This window comes from Musca vetustissima, unplaced genomic scaffold (genome assembly GCF_032173495.1).
Source record: "Musca vetustissima isolate MV318-11 ecotype Yass unplaced genomic scaffold, APGP_CSIRO_Mvet_v1 utg9639, whole genome shotgun sequence".
NCBI lineage: Eukaryota > Metazoa > Arthropoda > Insecta > Diptera > Muscidae > Musca > Musca vetustissima.
In genome coordinates this window covers 822738-838416 of record NW_026887794.1, presented here as the reverse complement: position 1 = coordinate 838416, position 15679 = coordinate 822738, and the positions used below count along the sequence as shown (strand labels likewise).

General features: G+C 32.6%; 1 protein-coding gene across 1 annotated transcript in view; it reads left to right on the top strand.

Moving 5' to 3' along the window:
- LOC133335510 (regulator of G-protein signaling 17) overlaps positions 1–15679 on the top strand; it is a 32180-nt gene that overhangs the window by 783 nt on the left and 15718 nt on the right. The window lies entirely within an intron of this gene.

Here is a 15679-nt window from a genome sequence, read left to right as displayed (position 1 = left end):
ATAGAAAAAATATGTCCTGTGATTTTTTCTATAAAAAAGTAGGTCCCCTGCGAAATTTTTCTTTAGAAAAATAGGCCCCTGATTTCTGCGATTTTTTCTAAAGAAAGAATAGGTCCTGCGATTTTTTATAGGAATAAAGGTCCGTATATTTTTTATAGAAATTTTTTTTTTTCGTTGGGAAAAAATATTTCCTGTCGTCCAGGCAATTTAGGTTCTTTTGTGTTTTTTCAGAAAAATAGGTTATATTAATTTTTTTCTATAGAAAAAATATGGTATTGTGATTTTTAAATAAAAAATTGGCCCTGGGGTCATGTGAATTTTATTATAGGTTCCGTAATTTTTTTTCCATAAAAGATAGGTCCTGTGGTCCCTTAATTTTTTTACTATAGAAAAAGATAGATCATGTAATTTTTTTTGAGAAAAAATATTTCCTTTATTCCAGAGATATGTCTTGTGGCCCCGCAATTTTATTTTCTATAAAAAAATATTCCCTGTATTTTTTCTATAAAAAATAGGCCAAATTGGTTCTGTGAATTTATTTCTGGGCTCCTGAATTTTATTCTATATAGTCCTATGTAGCCGTTGCAATGATATTTCTCTGAACAAAATATATGAGCCTCTATATCTGCTCATTAGAAATGTTTTTTAATTGGTGAAACTTCTTCTTTTATTGTCAATTATCAACTGCAATTTCATGAAATAATGTCAATGACTTTATAACAGTTTTCCGTTTTTTGTTATTGCAGTTCTACAACAAAGAATAACAAATAATTTGCCACAAGTTGCGATTTCAAAAAAAGGCTTTGTTACAACAAAATTATGCCTCACAGCCAATTCGTATGTGTATTTGCGTATGAGTGCGGGTGTGTGTGCACGCCTCTTTAAAATAATAATTATACGCCACCAGTGACTTCTGTTTTATTTTATGGCACGCATATACACTATTTTCCTGGTATATATGTATTGGCATACATACAGACACACACATACCCAGGTTGTTGTCTGCTAGCCTACCAGCCACCATCGACTGGTTTGCTATATTCGCCACTACACGCCATGGTGAGTGTGTGTAAGTGTTTTCTTGGCCCATTTAATGTATTTCCATTAGTTTCATTTCAACGTCTTTTCGTTTTTATTTTGTTGCGTTCACATCGTCCTCCTCTTTCCTCACCACCACCTCCCCTTGTGTTTTATTTTTGTTGGCATTTTCTCCAAAAGCAAAACAATTAAATTAGGTACTAAAATACAAATTACCTTTCAAGTGTAAAAATTGCTACAACAATCATCGACAATGAACGCCAGAAAATAATAATAGCAACAACAACAAAATGTACATTAAGACGACTAGCAGAACGCTTAAATAGTAGAGAATAACATGCAACATGGACAAGTTCGTGTGCGTGAATATTAAATAAAAAAAAACATTTGCGATGAGAGCGGTTGGTTCCTAGGAGAGTGAGAGTTGGCATGTTTGTTGCGTGTAGAACTGACGAAATATTTGCGGCAAACAAAAGTTGTAGACAAGTCAAGAAATTGTCAAATTTATTGCCAAACTCATTGGTGTTTGCGAATTTGATTTGTTTGCTTCTTCATTCTATAGGTAGAGACCTCATAAATTTCTCATATATTTTAATTGCTTTTAAGGTATTTTATAGTCTGAAGACGTTATCTGGTTCTGTTATATAGAAAAAACTTCAATCAAACAAAGGAAAGCTTTCCTCAATGTGTCTTAGAAGGTATCTTATAGAATTTCTACGAAGCTAGAAGAATTTATTGATACTGTCCATCATCATAAATTTGCTATTATGCTTGCAACACTTTAAAAATATTCCCCAGAGGCCCAATAAAGTATAAGAATATATTCCTATTATAGATAAAATGGTTCCTGTGATTTTTTTTAAGGAAAAAACTAGGTTACTGTGGAAGGATAGGTCTTTTGATTTTTTTTATAGACGAAATAGGTCCAGTGGCCCTGACATTTTTTATAAATAAAATAGTCCTGTGGCCTTGGAAGTTTTTTCTATACATATAATAAGTATTGTGGACCTTATAGTTTTTCTATATAAAATACTAGGTTTTGTCTATAGAAAATTACGGCGCTGGGCGTACATTTCAATCGAAGTGGCTGTAGTTTGAAGTGAGTGTGGTTTCTACGCAGATAATACTCAGTATACGTTCAATGTAGGCACTACTCACTGTAGTATTAGGTTTTCAGATGCATTTTCCACCGAAGTTGAATTTTTCCATATAAGGGTTTCCCACCACTTTTGGCATTTTAATGAATGAATATCCATCTTTATTTATAATTCTTTCATAGCAGATCTTTTTATTATCCTTCACAATAAAGTAATCCTTCTCATGTTATATATATCCCATTTATATACCGGAGACCTTTTTTTCTGTACAGTAGACATTCCTTCATCTAACTAATAAATTTTTTCAGGTCGTTGATAGCCGGAAGTTAGACAGGACAGGAAAACTTCCATACATTGTTTAAGGGAACCCCACCCATTCTCGATTTTAATTTTTCAAGAATTTCAATGGGCTGGTAAATCAATACCAATGCTTGTTAAGGTTTGTAATTTTGCACATATATATTTGAAGATTTAAAAGAGAAGAAGAATAATTTACAAACATTTTTTGTTGTTGTTTTGTTGTTTTTTTGTAATTGAAGAAAAGTCCTTATTTTTGAGGGCGGGCATGATAACTCCTCACTGGAACATCGGAATCCGAAAATTCCAACGGTGTTAGAAAGAGTACATGTCTGGCTCTCGTATGAACTAGGATTATTGACTTCGCTCTAAAATTAACAAAATGATGGACCTTTGAAAAATTATTTTTGGAAAATCGCCGATTTTATACCAAAAACCAAGTTAAAAAATAAGGAAGAGCTTCACCGATTGGCTTTATCCTAGTTCATACGAGAGATATACACTCCCAGAGAAACGTTGCAAAATTTGGAACCGATTGGATTATTAGTTTTTGAGTTATCGTGCCCGCCATTCGCAAAAAAATATTTAGAGAAAAACGCGTTTAAAGTTTGAGAAGCCCTTCAGCCGTCACTTGATGCTGACACAATAAATCGGCTATATCTTGAAGAGTTCTTGAGATTTTCACTTGAAATTTTGTAGAGACATTCTTTAATCAGTGTAGATTCAAATTATATCAACAAAAATTTTGACCCCGAGAATGGGGGGGTCCCCTTAAAGGTAAAAACAACTTCATAAATGTTTCTGTAAATAGATAGATTGGCGCTTTCTGTATATAGAATAGCGCGAACCTTCTGCAGGTCAACCCTTCGAGAGACAGGCTTTCAGCATGACTTCTATAGATCCCAGACATTATTTATGTATTCTATAGAAAATTTATTTCAGGTCTTCTCCAACGGACCTTTTTCAGACAATAGAACTTGTTCAGGTAGAAATTTGTCATATCTTCTATAGACAAAATCTTACTTCAGGTGTTAGGAATCCTCAATAAGAAAATGGTTTCTGTAGACAAAAAGCCATATGTAGGTCTTCTATAGAAGGAAACCCGATTTTTAAGTACAGATAATCCTTTTCACATTTTCCAAAAATCACAGCCTTTCTTCATATTTTCAATAAACGGAATTTCATCTAGAGTCATAAAAACTTATTCAGGTCTTTTACAGTCTGAGAACCTTCTTTTGGTCTGTTATGGACCGATGACATTCTCTAATTCATCTTCAAACTTTTTCCTATAGTTATTCTACCAGTCTCCTATGAAAGGCAAATAGTTGTCTTCTTTAGTTAAACTTCATTTTCCAGGCCTTTTCCCTTTTATACCAAACACAAAATTTACTCTTATGAAACACACACCCACAAACAGAATTACAAAAGGAATCATGCCATGATATTTGTTTGTGGTATAGATTTTGTGGCGGCTGTTTGTAACTGACTGATAGATGGATGGGTCGACAAATGAGTCGACTATTCTACAGTAGACAGCCATTGTTGTTATTTTTTCCTGTTGTTATTGTTGATTCTTGTTGCTATCGATATGCTGTTTCGATTACAGAATTATGGATATGTTTGACTAAAACTGATTTCGGTTAGAAGACAACATTTGCTCACTCTCTTCTGAGTATAACTCGGTATTGTGGGGTACCGGCAATATAATATGTTTGTGGTGGTGGCGTTGATAGCGTCAGTGATTGTTCTGCTAATGATGATGATGAACTTTGTAAAAAACGAGAAACAAAATGTTGACAATATTTCTTATATACGAAAATGAACGGATGTGATAGCATACAAATAACTTTTCTATTTCCTAATGTCATTTCCCGTTTGTTTCATGTGCCATTGTTGTTGTTGCTGCTGATGTTTTCATATTTTATTTATTATTACTGCTGCGGAAAAACATTGCAAATGAAGAATGGCCTCTGACATGGCCATGGAACAAACTGAGAGAAAGAAATAAAACAATGACAAATGATTTTTGGTTTGTCATAAAAATGAACTTTGACTTTGTGGTTTTGAAGTAGAAAATTATTTTTTTTGGGATGGATATTAGAGATGGAAAAAGGACGTGGTAAAAAATGTTTAAAAAATAATTAAACTTTTGGATATGCTTTCTTCAGACATATACTTATGCATGGCAGTAAGAATATGTCCATGAAAAATGATTATTACATTTGCAAAGATTTATATTTTCTCCAAATATTTATTCTACCAAATTAAATATGAATTACATAACATTGAAATTATGCTGATCGAAAATCTATTTGCTCTTTTAATTATATATCGTTGTATGATTGTGTTATAAGTCACGTATGAAGCAAACATCGTAGATTTTGGTATAGAAATATCTACGGGAAAATAAAATATTAATTATTGAATAGTTAACATAGCAGTAGAAGCAAGAAGCAGTAGCAGCATGTTTACACGACAGCATGCTATTCATATTGAACATGTTTCCAGGAATTATGTCAAATGAATATCGAATAATAGACTGAAATATATTAATGGTATTAGATAAACAAAACGACACAGTGAGGACAATTTCGATATGGTAAAAGGCAGATTTAACATTTCCATATTAAAAAAATATTAAATTACTTTCTTCTTTAGGTAATCTGATTTTTGAGACAAAATATATACAAGGTGAAGAGCCTAGTTATCGATTTAGCATAAAATAACAGCTGATTTCAGGGAACAACCCTCCACTCTCGATTCTCAAAAAAAACTCGGTATTTTTGTGCTCTTCCTCCGTAAACCTAAAATTCGAGACCTTTATTATGAAGTTATGTCAAAATGTTAAGCTATTTTTAAAATTTTCTGCGGGGAATTTTTTTGACCAACAAGAATCCGATATGCCAAATAACAGAAATCATTAAAAACATGAAGATTTTCTATGTGCATGTTCTTTACTCTCCAAGAAACACTTCGGCTAGAAAATGCGACTGAAACATTCAAGATGGTATTACAGATTTTTTGGTTGGAAAATCCCACAAAGACCATAAAAATACCACTAATTGGTATCATAATATGGATCTATATTGAACATTTTCTGCAAAAAAAGACGCACGAATACAAACTAACATCCTGTTCGGTTGGAAAATACGATTATTTATTGGTTATATCGAAACGTGAACATATATATTGAAAAAATTCTGTCAAGAGGTATCTTATCCGATGCAATATTGAAATGTCTTTTTATTCCCCGTAGCTTAGAAAATGAGGCTAGGATCATATCATACGAAATACTTAAAATTTCAGTGTCGAAAGTCCTTACCCACCAAGGATGTGAAATGTCAAATTATAACCACATTATTATTACAGTTATTGTTCCATTTCTATGTATTCCTAAATTATTGGTTCTCCATTAAACGTGATTCTTGGGAGACATTGGGATTATTAGATGAGGGAGTGACTTAAAGGAGAATACCATTATTCTTATTCTCATACATTCAAGTCATGTTTTAAGGATTAAAGACTAGGATTAGTTTCGTACATATCGCCGCTTCCTTCCCCTAGCTTCCCTTCAGCCAGACCATGATATGTACACTAATTATAAGTACAATCTCCTTCCTGTACTCCTCGAGAAAACCGATGACAAGATTTTTGGGATTTCCTAATGTTTTTACTGGCGGAAAACCTCCCCAAATCTTCTATGGGAAAAATATCTTCATCAACCCCTCTAGCATATGGATTCTATATACAGAAGATTTGTCGGCAGGTTTTCTGTAGATCATGTATCCTCTTTAAGTCGTCGACAGACAATAAGCCTCCTGCATGTCTTCCATAGACCAAAGCCCTTCTTTATGTTTTATTTTTGTATTGAAATACTATATTTTTTAAGACTTCTGAAGACAAAGGTTTTTCTTCAGGTCTTCTATAGGCAAATGCACTTCTCCACGACCTCCTTTTTGGGATTTCTGAAGATTAAAATTATAGATTTTGTACAGCCACCTCCGGACTCGACCCAAAAAATACTCTTATAAATACAACCTAAGAAACGTCATTATACCACATTTAGTATTTCAAATTCATGAAATTGATACGGAATTCCATCGAAAAATCATCGTAACTGATGAGACCCTGTTTCTACGTGGGCCAAGAGTTATTGTTGCGAAGGCCCTTTATCCTCAACGTGCCAACTTTTTGATACGGTTTTTGGTCCGCCGGTGTCATTGGACCCTTACTTGTTCAAACATCAGTATTAAAATAAATTCCTACACCAATCACAGCGTCGATTCAAGATCACAAAAATATTATTCGTTGTCCTGAAACTGGGCTCGTTGTGGACAATTGGCAGATATTTGTCCTCAATTTTACGGAAATTCCAATCCTTTACCTCCGAATATTAGTTTTCGCTGAGTACCAAATTCCTGCAAAATTGTCTCTTCGCACGCCACTTTGCTGGAGGTCACCGAGCGCGGATTCAATGCCTCAATGATAAAATTCCTGGGGCTATCGAGCTAATTCCAACATTACCTAAATTTTTCTCACAGCAGATATCAGCAGAGGTCCACATTTGTATACATCACATATATTGGTACAGGATATACTACCTATTATTCATATAAAGCAATTTTTACGTTTACTTCCCATCAATTTGTAACTGAAATTATCGCTCCTTTTCTTAGTACTCCTGGAAAGTTTTAAGTCTTATCCTCCATCATGGATATGATATATTTTCTTAATGGCATATTTTGACTTTTGACCGATAATACACCGACAATATGTTGACTCTAGTGCTGTTGAATAAATCCGCATTTCATTTCATTGCTTACGGTAGCTTTTATTTTTCTCTTCTTTCACATTTCCATAAAGTTCAATACCTCCTTTATTATTATTTTATTTTTCTATCCTTGTAACGCCAAACAAATCCATTTGGAACACTTCAGAAAATTTGGCCCAAATTAATGAGGTTATACACACATTTATTTGTTCGTTGTCGTCGTCGTTGTTGCTGCTGTTGTTGGTTCATGCTCTTGTTTTGTTTTGTTTACATAGAGGGGGCAAATTTTTTAATGAAAAAGGTTACGGCGCTCCAAACTAAACCAAACGAAAAAAGTAATGCTGCGTACATATGTAAACATAATATACATAAACATATTTTGTTCTTGTATGTGAGTGTGTGTGTGTTGGTCTACGTTGCGTTAAGTTGCTGTGTATTGGAATTTCTATTGAAAATTAAGTATTGTGTGTATGTGTGTGTGAATTATTTACATGCATACGTGGTGTAAGTGAAGTCATGGTCGGTCAAATGCTGAATCGAACTCATCATTCATTATGTCTTTATTTGGTGGATTATGAAAATTATTGCTGCCGTAGTTCTTGTTTTTTATTAGAAAACCAGAGATTTGTATTAATTTATATTTTGGAATATTTATTTATTCAGATTTGTTTTTGCCTGTTTCGTGGTTTCAAATATTTTTTTATGGGTAATTAAATTATTCTGAATTTTTTAGTAGTTGTTGCTTTTTTGTTGGTATTTGACAATCACTCATCTGTTTGATTTGTGTGTTGTTGGAATTTTTAGCAGTTTTTGTTTATGATGGGGTCGGTCCAAAGGAATGCTGTGGGAGATTAATCAAATAAAAGTATGCGCATCATCATCAACGTCGTCTTGCCGTGGTCTCATTTATAAACATTTAACATTGCCTTTGGCCGTATCCATGGTTTTCACTCTCTATTTCTCTCCCTCTCTCTTGTGTGTATGTGCTCTTGCTCTCCCGCCCACATATACACAATAAACAATTTGTGTGTGCTCTCTACAGGAATTTTAGATTATTTCCAATTTCCCGTTATTCCATTGATTAAAACTTTTTGGTGTACCTATGAAAATATGTTGTTTGCTTACTACTCTCCGTAAAGCTTTCTCTCTTCCTTAATTGATAACAAATGAACAGCTGTGAAAAGCTCCAGGCGTTTTTTACAAATGGCAATGCTGTTTCAAATTGATAAAAGCTAAGACAACTTTTATTTTTTTGTGGGAGGAAAAAGCTTCTATTTGAAAGCATTTCATTCATAAAAATTTCTCCAAGAACACAAAAACAAATCAAATCAAAACAACTTCTACTATGGCGAGTAAATGAAAAGCTCTTGTGCATTGCTTGTGGCTGTTTGATTTTGTTGCTATATTTTTTGGTTTACATTTTCACATGGTTCTGTTTTTGTGTTTTTGTTCTTGTTGTTTTTGCTTTTTGATCAACAAGATTTGTTGCCTGGCTTTTGAGTGTCTGGCACTTTTGTTGGATCATCGTTAGGCTGTGTGTGTGGTGCGTATGAACAACATAGTCATCAACATTCCACATACTCAACCGTGTACAGTGGACAGTGTGGATGTTTGTCGTTTATGTGTGTTTGTATGTTTGTCTAGCCTTTATTTGCCAGCCACTGTTTTGCTTGCAATTTATTATGGCTGTTATTGTTGTTGTTCTTGTTCGTGTCTGTTTGTTTGATATATGCCTGCTGCTGTTGTTTGAAAAGCTCAATGCTTTTGTGGATTTCTCCACAAAGGTCGGATTGTTTTGGTTTCAGACATACATTCCATACGCGCCGTGTAGTAAATCGGACGTGTTGTGTACGCAAAGACGCCTAAGCAGAAGAAGAAAAAATAATAAAAACAAAATACTCGTGTTCGTATATTTATATTAGCAATGTGCGATCCAGTGTAATTAATTACTTTAAACATTGGTTGGTGGTGTTAATTTACAAAACAAAAAATATTTTAATTAAATAAAAAAATGTTGTATACGGATGTTGTATTTTTGTGAAAAATATAATAATTCATAACACCTTTGAAAATCCGTGTTTTACTTTTGTTTTGTGTACAAAAATTAAAACAAGTGGTGGAAAATCAAAACTACCAATTTAAATATTCAATGAAGCCGTCGTCATCGTTGATATAAATTCAAAATCGTTTCTACTTTGTTGTCATTGTTGTTCGCGTTATGTTCTGCGCCTTTGGCTCCTTTTCGTAGAAAGGCTCCCGTGAGAAATGCAATTTCTAAATTATGAATAATGTTTTATTAATGATCTCTTGTGTGAATCTAAAAACGGAATACGAGTATTTGTGGTTTGAAACACGAAAGTTGACGACTAAAAGCATTGCATACCAACAAAATGAATTAATTTACATTCAAATTTGTAAAAATTAACTTGGCATAATCTTTCTTTTGTAATTACAAAGCAACAAGGATTAAAGGCCAATACATATGTAAATGCACATGGGAATTCTTAAAAGTGTGAAAGTGTCATAAAAAAATAAATTAATTAAATAAAAAAAACTAAATATGCGTTGTTTTCGAATAGTTGTTTGGAAAAAATGAACAAAATTTTTATACTCGATATTAATAATCTGATTTTTTGTGAAGATTAAAAAATAAGTTAAAAATGTATCACTTAAATTTATAAGGATGGAATAATATTATTTTTGAGTGAAACGAATCTTGCAATTTATAAAGCCGATCAATTTACAAAGTCTACGACAATATATATAGTTTAAAAGGCAACTCGACATAATTGTCTTGAATTTGAAAAAAAAAACGCATTAGTATTGAAGGCTTTTTTTAAATGCAATTGCAAAATTCTTGGATTCATGATTCCCTCAAAACTTACCCCAAATTAAGACATCTTCTGTGACAAAGAAGTAATTCTGTATCATCTCGATTTGACTTAATACGGTTTTATTATTTTTTTTATTTTTAACATCTCGGGACCCTTCAGGAAACTTCACTTTGCTCCTCAAAAATTTTAATTATTTATGAAATAAATGATTTTTTGTTTACTTCGAATCTAAGCAATTCAAAACTGTACCTTTAATATTTTAAAATGTTTTTATCGAATTTAATTTTTTGGCCCGAATGTCGAGTCTTCCTGAGGATCCCAAGATTTGAAATCTAAATAAAAAGGCACAAAGTATGATCCTTTGTGTGTAAAATAATGTGTTTCGGTCATGGGAAGTTTAAAGGATGATTTATCAATTCTATCCAATACATAACCTTAAATTTATCATTCGTCATCAGTTATGAACTTCTGAAGCAAATTTGGGTAATTAAAAGAAGTATATTTTTTGTCTTACTGTTCATCTCCTCCTTCAATATAATTGCCGGTAACATAGGAGTACTGACGATCTCCTTATTCTACCATAAATCTGAGAGTTATTGGTGGTATTAATCCCCTAAATTGCAGCAAATATTATTTAATGGTCGTACTATTAAATATTTTTTTCAATAGCTTCATTCAGGTTATAATTTTTTACATTATTGATGTTAAAAACCATAATACATTTTTAGGAATATATATTTTCTAGGTCTTTAATCAACGTAGGATTCGTTTTTTATATTTTGTTCAAAGTCTCTACAAAAGCTTGGTCTATACGAAAGATCTATCATTAGAAGTGGTCTATCATCAGGTACAGATTTTATAACTTTTTCCAATGTCTATCATTTTATATTTTTGTTTCAAGGTTTGTTATTAGACGTGGATTTTTTAAAAATATTTCTTCAGGGCCTATCATCAGGTTTTGATTTGATAAAAATATTTTTTTAATGTCTTTACATAAGTAGGAGTTTGGTATTTATATAAATATTTGTTTCAATGTCTATCATTAGTCGTGAATTTTATAAAAATATTTTTTTTTCAATGTCTCTACATAAGAAGAGATTTAGTATTTATATAAATATTGTTTAAGGCTCCATATGGCGTCCTTTTCAATATTTTAAACATGTTGCGCAAATTTTCAAGGCAATTTAGTCATAATTTTAAATTGTTGATTAAGATTGTGTAGATAATTCCCTGCAAAGTATCAATACTCCTGCTCCGCTGTTTTAAAAATGTTTAGATTTTAGGATATTTCTCCAATATAAATGGTCGAAATTTAGTGTTTGTTGTACCCACCATTTTTTAAAATCGCATTAGAAAGTAAAGGTATATGTAAAAGAAAAACAATTACAATAATATTTAAAATAGTAAATTGATTAAATATTCAAAGAGGTTTAACAACTATGAAGAGTAAAGCATACGCCATACTCCACAAGAAACACTCAGCTATTGCGTTAAAAACCTACCCTGCGTATACTTAAGCGTAACCAAATTTTTCAAAAGAAATAATACGCCCCATTGACAGTGTTATTCTTTTGGAAGCTAATTTTAAAAGGAATACTATGTGTATACATAAATATATATACAAACATTTTTACAAATATCTCCATATCGGCTACATGTATCCTTTATTACTTAGGCCTGTATGTTTATGGTATAGGTCAAGTTATTTGGTGTAATGTTCAGCCGGTTTTTATTACAGTTGAAATTTTATTAACTAACTAAATATTTGGAAACAATTTACCTATGATGAGGAAACATTTACCGCCATGTAGCACAATAATAAATATTTAAATAACTCTTTTTACTTTCTAAACTGAATTTTAAATTTATTATTTTTTAATTTCAATTAAGAATAACCTTCGTACACCCATACATGCATGCATACATATTTGTTCTAATCGACACAATTCATTGCTTTTGTAATGCGATATCGTTGCTATTTATTAAAAGTGTAATAGTTGTTTATTATTCTTGTAATTCTGTCATTTCATTCCCGTACATGCCATTTAACTACTAGACATACATACACATTCGTATAAATATTGTTTATTAATAAATTACAATTGTGTCAAATGTCTCGAGGTTAGCGGATAGATAGATGGTTTAACCATACCCATACAGGACTAAGTAATAAAGGATACATAGAAATATTAATAAAATATGTATATATGTACATATATAAAGTGTTCCTTTTAAAATTAGCCTCCATAAGAATAAAGCTGTCACTGAGGCGTATTATTTCTTTTGAAAAATTCGGTTAATCATAAAGTATACGCAGGGTAGACTTTATAGAAATGGATTAATATTTGATGTTGATTATAATTAAGATTTTAATATTTCTTGTTGGAATATTTAATAAATTTACTTAATTTCAAATATTATATATTTTTATTTTGTTGTCCTCATTTACATATACCGTTACTTGCATTATTTTCCCCTGTTTAAAGATTCATATAAGTTTATGGTAATTTTTTTCTTGACATTGTTGTTTAGTTTTGTTTTCAGTCAGTCAGTCATTCATTCCTTCCTTCAGTTAGTTAGTCTAGTTTCCTTGAATGTTCTTTTGTACTCAGTATTGTTCATCATATTTCTCCATTTAAAACATATCATATTTCATTCAAATGCATACATGTTTTTCGTCTGAGTGTTGTTGTTTTTTTCTTTTGTTTACATACATGGGGTTTTATTATTATTATGTACATACAAGTATACTCGTAAGTATGTGCATTAAGAAAAGTTATTAGAATTTTGTGGTTTGCGAGTGTGTGGTTAACATTGAACCTCTTTATTTCATATTACCAAGGTTCTTTTTATGTGATAGTCTCCTTCGTATGCACTTAAATTTCGGTATTTGTGTAAAAGAAAAAAAAAAGCAATTGACAAAACCATAAAATACCGAAGTTCATAATTGTGGAGCCAGCGAAAAAAACCACACAGAACCTGCTGAATTTTCGTTTTGTGTTGGCGACATCTCTGCCAAGGCAAAAGCAAATCAACGTTTATGTCAACAAAACGGAAAACTATCACATTACTGGTTTAATGGGAGTCACTACAACTTATCGTATTCAAAAAAAAAAAACAACAGCACCAGACCAAAAATAATAAAGAACACGAGAGAAAAAAAACTTCAACTAAACTGTCACATAATGAATGTCGTTGTCGTTGTCGTCGTAGTCGTTGTTGTGTCCTTGCACACCATCCAAAAAATGCCACACCATTTACATGCACAATAGTAATTTAGTGTTTTCAAACAAAGAAACCAAACACACACACTCACACATTTAGCTTTGTTAATGAGTGTGTGGGTGTTGAAGTTGTATTCATGGTGACCCTCATTACATGAAAACGCAAAATCTCATCAAAATAGAGAAATAAAACGTGTAAAATCTATAAAGTTTCTCCTTCAAAAGGGTGTATCCCACAATCGACAAAGAAGAAGAAGACGAAGTAATGCAATTACGAATTCATTTGGTTATGCATAGAAATGTACACATGCGGAGGATACAATTGTTGTTTGTTCTAATGTATGTTTATCGTACAGTGGTTTAAGGAGAGATGGATTAAAATGTCCTCGATTTTTTTAGATATAACCCCTTAGAATAATAAAGGAAACAACTCTGGGTTAGATTTTCGAGTTTTGGGAAGGGGGAAATGTCATCGGGGGCCTATCTCGATGAATACGGCGTTTGAAGCATTCATCGAGAACCAAAAGTACCGAGTTACAGCCAAATTGTTTATACATTACGGCTGTTGCGATGATGATCAGTCAATACATGTTCACTCCGGAAAGACGTTGCTGGAGTATCAGAGGAGCTCGTGACCGTTAATCTGAGATCTATTCGATTGATCGGTCGTGGAAGACAGTTTAATATTAGTTTGGGGAAAAATAAATTCATTATTTTTATATGAACTATATATATTATTTAGCACGCTTCGGAATATCCGATTTGGGCTAAAAATGAACCGTTTTGTTGTATGATTTGTTGCCATTTTAAAGGTAACTTCATAATGCCTCTCTCATAGAAGTCCTGCTCTCTATTTGGAAAAACTTTAGTAGTCGATATTCACAATCCTCTCTAGATACCAAATATTTTATGATTAAAAAAATTATGCAATGCAAAAAAAATATGATAATCGTTTGGTGCCAAGTCCGGACAGTATGGCGGATGCATTAAAACTTTCCAACCAAGCTCCCGAAGTTTCTGGCGAGTCTCTGTAGATGTGTGTGGCTTAGCGTTGCCCTGGTGGAACACGACACCTCTCCTGTTGGCCAATTCTGGTCAATTGCTATTTTCAAACTGTCCAGTTGTTGACTGTAGAGATCAGTATTTAAAGTTTGGCATAATAAATAATCCCCTTCCAGTCCCACCAAATGCATAGCAGAACCTTCCTGGCCATTAGTCCTGGTTTGGCCACCGCGCTTCACTGCTCGTTGACCATTATCGTTTTCGCACAGAGTTATCGTATGCAATCCATTTCTCATCTCCAGTCACAATCCGTTTCAGAAATGGGCCTACCCCATTCCGTTTGGTCAAGGCTTCGCAGATGGAAATTCGAGCTGATTTTCATTAGGCGTAAATTTCTTAAAAAAGTGTAACCTGGATTTTTTTAAAAATATTTTTCAATATCAATCATTAACCTGGATTAAAAAAGAAAACCTTTTTTAAAATCTTTTATTAGCTCTGGATTTAAAAAAACATGTTTTTTAATATTTCATTAGACCTGGACCCTCGGTCCACCTTTATGTATGACCCCATACTTTTCTTTATTGGTGGTAATTTCCTATTTTTTATTTAGGATTGTGTAAAAATTTCATTACGAGTCCAGAAAAAATCGGAAATTTTACAGAGGTTGCAGATACAGGTTAGCAGCTAGTAAATGTCCAGTGGTCGTTTTGTAAGGTATTAGGGCGTTTCTTAAAAGCAAACGGTCGACCATATTGAACTTTCCATACCCTCCACCCGAAACCGGATCGACTAAATTGAAGTTAAGGAGATGACAAAAATTTGGTATACTTTGAGTATAGGATATATGGTTCACAACTTGGACCATGGATCTATGTTGAGGTATATTTCTTCGAGGTCTTCAATATATATATATATTATTTACTTGTTGATTTTTTTTTCATATATACAAGAAATACATATATATGAAAAATCGGCAATTTCAATATATATCCCTTTACACACCAACACCTTCTCTAACCACTGTCCCTATTCCCATATTAAAATTGATTAATATTTGTTATTTGGCTGCAATTGGTTTTTTTTTTTCTCAACATTGTGTCATTATTTACATTTATTACTGCCATTAACTTCCACTTTATTTCCCACTGTGTACATTTGAGCAAACACGCTCACACACACGGCCACTCGCAATAGTTATTTGAAGTTATGTATGAGTATCTCAGAGCTTCTGAGGTTTCATTAAACATAATTACCACCACAGGCAAAGGAGGAGGAGAATTTCAACGATGTCATTATTTAATAAAATTCCCCCCAACCCCTTCAACCTCAAAGTTATACCTTTGTTCTGTTGCAAATATAGGTGCTGCATGTATGAGTGTGCGTGTGTGTGGTAGTCTACCCCCATCCCTACACAAA